This window comes from Arachis ipaensis, chromosome B06 (genome assembly GCF_000816755.2).
Source record: "Arachis ipaensis cultivar K30076 chromosome B06, Araip1.1, whole genome shotgun sequence".
NCBI lineage: Eukaryota > Viridiplantae > Streptophyta > Magnoliopsida > Fabales > Fabaceae > Arachis > Arachis ipaensis.
This window is the reverse complement of record NC_029790.2, coordinates 122829563-122835666: the sequence shown is the minus strand read 5'-3', so window position 1 is coordinate 122835666 and position 6104 is coordinate 122829563.

The following is a 6104-nucleotide window of genomic DNA, read 5'->3' as shown; positions in this document are numbered from 1 at the left end:
TTCATTTGAAAATTCAAAATTTTCTTATAACGGCTAGTACAGAATCAGTTGCTTGATGAAAGAATCTATTCTTTAATTTCTATGATAAAAAAGTTGTTAACGGATAGTTTTGATAAAATAGCTCATTTTCGTTAATCATGCAAGTATGCAACGTCTCTTAGGTGTCACATAGCTATAAATTCATGTGTTGAAGCCTTATAGGATATTTAGTCCTTCTTCTAAATATTCTTAAGGTTTCATATCAATTTCTATACATTTCAAAGTGAATTTTTGTCTAAATTTGAGAGATATTCAAAAGGAAAACACAATTATTTGTATTCATAAATTTTGTGAATGTTGATAAAAATATCCGTAAAAAGAAAAATTAACATTATATTCATAAAAAAATAGATTTCATATGACAAAAATATTTAAATTCTAATTTTTTGTTAACCTTTTAATAGAATTTTTAAATTACTTCTTTATCTTTAACCTCAACTTCACACTATTTCTTTTTTTCCTAAATCCTATCATCTCCAGCTCCTCCGTCCTCCAGAAACAACCCCTCCGTCACCACCCCCGCTACTTTATCGCCGCCATCCTCACCAACCCACACTCAGCTGTCGCCAATGAAATCACCACAACTCCCTCTTCCTCTGCCGTTGAAGATCCGTTGTTGTCAGTGTCTCCACCACGTCTTTGGGTCTTACCTCTTCAGCTCACTCCTAAGCTCTCTGAGAGACTTGGTATTAAGATTTGTCTCAAAAGGGAGGACTTGCAAGATGATAATCTGGACGACGATGACTCTTACGCCATTGTTCTCATGGGTCGTTCTGTAAGCATCAATGACCGCACCTATATACGATCTCAACCCTCATCTTCCACTTCTTCGCCGAAACTGTTGCTCCTCAGCCCTTGCCCTTGCCAGAGGAGCTCTCCTTCCATGGTAGAAACTGACATAGCTCTATTGAACGATGTTCGCCATCTCCAACGGGCCATGGTAGCAGGAACTCTTTCTTCTTCTCCTCCTACAAAGGCCTTGACAAGCGCAAAGTTCGAGTCGATGCCCTAATTATCGATTTTGTCCTCGTCTCCAATTCCTATCCTCGCATGAGAAGGTAATTCTCATTCTCATTCTAATACTTGTACAATATATTTGAATTAATTGTGCCTTACATTTAAGTCTTGTATTGTTATTTTTGGAGACTTCGGAGGCGTTGGAATTTGGAGAGAAAGTAGAGATGGTGTGGAGTTGAGGTTGAAGATAAAAGGTAGGGGTAATTTGAGTATTCTATTAAAAAGTCAACAAAAAATTAGGATTTGGATATTTTTGTCGTACGGAACTCATCTTTCATGGGTATAACATTAGTTTCTTTCTTTAATGGATACTTTTGTCAACGTTCGTAAAGTTCATGAGTACAAATTGTTGTTTTTCCTATTCAAAATTTGGTTCATTAAACTTATTTTTAAACACATATTCTTCCTAAAAAAATTTTCAAATTTTTGCTTTCTATTCATTGTGAAAGAAGAATTGTATATCTTTTTTTGTTTGAGTGATTTGGAGTGTAATTTTTCATAGTGCGAGACTTGCTATACACTGTAATTAGAAAGGATATCGAAGAGGTATGTTAAGTACTCAAGTAAAACATACTTAAAGTTGGAATTGCTTCAAATTCCTAGAGCTAGCTAGTGTTTCTAAGTTGAATAACTTAATATACGAATGGTGATAAATTATGTGAGACGTGTAACACCCTAATTACTCTAAGCCTTATTACCTCATGCTATAAAGCAAAGGATAACTAAAGGTCACGATAATTCTAAGGCTTATACAATAATATATATAGAAAGAAATAGTAATTCTAGAAGCCTAATGAAGAAATAAGCTCAAAAACAGAGTTTCAAAAGCGCAAACGTTCACACGAAGCTAAAAGCATAAAGGTACAAGGTATATATACAAGATAATAAAGCATAAGTATATATAAGAGTATAATAATCATAATATACTAGCCTCGGCCCGCAGAGTTTAGGCCGACTAGTTATATACAGACATATAGAATTTTGAAAGTTAAAACAGTGTACAACATATCTCTCTCAAAGTTAGCCTCTAAGGCAAATAAAGATACAAAAGCGAGAGTACTAAAAACAGAAGTAATCAAAAGATTCCAAAAGATAATCAAGATTCTCAGCTCTGTCACCATCTCGTAACTTACCGAGGTAGGTTACGACCTGCATCTGAAAAACAACAAAAGAATATGGTATAAGAACCGGAGGTTCTCAGTATGGTAAGATATAAGACTCCGGGACGCTAGAGGCAATCCTAGAACTTCATATCAATCATAAGATTCAAACTTAAATCATAACTAAATTTAAAACCATAACTTTAAAATCATAATAAAATGAGGTAATCTAATTTAGGGGATTTCTAGTCTAACATTTACACCGCTGTCCCACAGCCTTCACCAGCCTAACCGCCATGCGATCCCATCGTCACCGCTTACCGAACCTCCTCAATCCCAGTAGAAAACACAAATAATTCATACAAGTAAAGTACAAGTAATTATCAAGTATAGCAGGTAAATCAAAAAGCAATTAAGCATGTTATACAATTAGGCATATTATGAAAGTAAACAAAGGAAGCAACCATATAGAAGATGCACATGATGAATGCCTGCCATATTGGCTGTGATATCACATTGTTGGTTCAACTGCCAACCCGACACATCTCTATGGAGATGTTGCCTTTCAGTCACGAATAAAATGGGTACCCCCAGGGATATCGTGCCCGGCACACGGTCCAGGGATATAGTGTCCGCGCACACTCTTATAATTCCGAAAGGATGCGAGCGGGATACTCAGCCACAGATCTCACGTCTCAACGTAAGCGGAACTAACCACTGCCCTTACGCTGTCGTCGCAACCTTGACAAGCGAGATTAACCAACCATTCTTGCCAGGCGCATAGCTTCTCAGCAATACCAGTAATAAACAGTATATCCATATTCCTCAGTGATCACTTTCAATATTCATAGATTCATCATTATTCTTTGAGTCCCAGACTCACCACAATATTATCAATTCACATTCCCACAGCTCATCATACTCATCATCCATACAATACCCTTCCAACCCACACAACTAATCCATCCTCAGTACTCTAGAAATCTAAGGCTCTGTTTTCTAATTCATGATAGAAAATTACTAAATTCAACAAACTAACTCATCTCTAATGGCCTTAGAGCCTAAATACTAGGTAGCCATCTCAAACAGCAATTTAAGAAAGTGTAGAAAGTAAGAGAACCCCTTAAAAATGAAAAAAAAAAATCATTTTTCAGCAAAACAGGATCCGTGCATACGCATGCCCAAGTGTGCGTACGCACACTTCAGTTTTGGACCATCAGGCGTACGCATTCATGAGTCGTGTACGCGGGGTGCTGGACAGAAACCATCACCCGCGTATGGGCAGGAGGCCGCGTACGCATCCCTGCTTTTGGCCCATCCGCATATGCATGCCATCCCAGATTTACAAAATTCTGTAAAGTTGCAGAAATTAGTTTTAAATACCAAACTTTAAACGTTCATAACTTCTTCTACAAAATTCTATTTTTCCTCAAACTTTATATCAATTTAAAGATCTTTAAATGAACTTTAATTTAAGATAAATTTCAACCAATTTTGAAAACTAAGTTTCAAGTTATAATCCGCCAAAGTTCACTAAAATTTTGATTTGAGTAAAGTATCATTTTTGTCTCTAACGTTTGGGGTAAATCCTATTTGTGTCCCTAACGTTTAAATTGTCCTAATTGTATCCCTAACGTTTGTAAAAGTGATTCAATGTTATCCTGCCGTCAATTACACATCATGAACGCTTTAGTTTGAGTTTTAAAAATCTCTTCTTGAAGTTAGAATACAAATGTCTGGGATAGAATTGATGATCCACTCCGAAAAATAGCTCATCAAAAGTTGAAACTAATTCCTACAACATTTACATAATTCACTTTTCTAGGGACATAATTGAATCTAAACACAAAGAGTGGGTATAATATTAAAATCGAACACATCCAAGTGAGATCTAATTGAGAATGAATACATTCAAGTGAGAATAATTGAAAAATATAATCTGATTTGTTAGTATAATTGATAGTAGGATAACATTGAATCACTTTTATAAACGTTAGGGATACAAATAGAACGATTTAAACGTTAGGGACACAAATAGGACTTATCCCAAACGTTGGGGACAAAAACGATACTTTACTCTTTTGATTTTTACCAAAAGTTAGCTAGATTCTCAAACTTTCAAAACTCACAATCAAACAAAATCAAAGCCTACTTAATTTCACCACAAAACACTACCAAATACTATATTTTACCTCTTCATTACAATTCAATCAATTCAACATCTACTTTAATCAAGTCATCCTTCGTAAACTCAACAATTTCACAATTTCTACATCAAGATTCCAATATCAACAACTTTAACACAATCTCACTGGTACGTATTTTTATGTAATTTTTTACAAAAAATTATATTTTTCAACTCAGAAAAATCTATTAAGTCCAAAAATCATATTTAAATTTTTTAATTAAAATTCTAAATTTTTAAATGCTATTTTGGGAAATTAATTTGTTTTACTTAAGCGGTTAATTAATTATGGTTCTTACATTGAATGAGTTGGATGAGGTGAGAGTTGAACGATTTAGATGATTGAATGATTGAGAAATGGTTGAAGAATGTTTGGTATGGTATTTTGGGTTGTTTTGGTATTGTTAGGGCTGTGATTAAATTAGTTTGGTTTGAGAGGTTTTGGAATTTTGAGATTTTGACAAATTTGGTAAAATCTTATTTTTAACCAACTTCAGCAGGCTATAACTTGGTCCTCAGAGTTTGGAATTGAGTAAAATTTATTTCAAATTGGAGATGGTTGTGAGAGCTTTAAAATGGTATAATGATAAGAGAAATTGGAATTTTTTTAGAGAAAGTTATGAACGTCAGAAGTAAGGTGTAAAAAACCAAATTCCTATTTTAAACAATTAAATTATTTAATTAAGCGACTCGATTCTTACCAGACGTATACAAAGTGCTCTTTGTTGCGATTTAGCAAGCACATTTAAAATTTGGTATTATAATGAAACATTTCCAAAAATACTGGTGAGAGAAGATTGGACGTCGGATACAAGAGAAGTGATCGAACTAGCATATATCGACATTTTTATTTCTCTCAACTCTTTAACTTTTTTATTTTCACTATTACTTAATTTATAAAATATTGTAAAAAGTAGAGAACCTTATAAGTGTTTAGAGTTCGTTTGCAAGTCCTTCAAAAAAATACTAATACAAAGCTATTCACATATTCATTTTAAATTTGTTTAATTTGTCTGAAAATTTATTATGATTTTTGGATACTCAATTCACCCCTCTTAAATGTCATAAGCTTATTTACTAACACAATGAAGGATGAACATTAACATAAACTTTGGTTGTTGCAATAAAGATGCTTAAATAGATAGTGATGACCACAATGAATGTATAATATAATAATGAACAAAGACATGAAAGAGAAAGTTAGAATGACATCAATTATTAAAAGATAGTAAAATTATTTCGTCTTAGGTGATCTGAATATGCAGAAAAATGACAAACTGACCATGTGAGCTTAGAACGATAAATCAGATGAAAGATAGACTAATAATTAAAGATAAAAAAAGACAAAAAAATTTTAATGAGATAGTAAAATAAAATCTACATATAAATAATCCAATATAAATTTAAACATGTTAAATAATTAATGAGAGATCATATTTTAAAACAATAATTAAATGAAAAAAAATAAAAAATTCATTCTCTATATGTGTAATCTATTCACCGAGTGAGATAAATTTTGTTGTTGTAAACCTCTATTGTAATGTTATCTTTCTCCATTACTGACCGGATTTTGATGGTGTTAGATAATATTACCTTTCTAATAAAAAATCTGTGTTTATCATAAAAAATTGTATATATTTATCGTGACAAATTTTTTTATAGTTTTTGTTTTCTATGCATTTTTTTTCCTTGTAATTCTTTATTATTTTTTCTTTTCTTTTTTATTAAATAAAATAAAATTTTAAAATATAAAAAATAAGAAA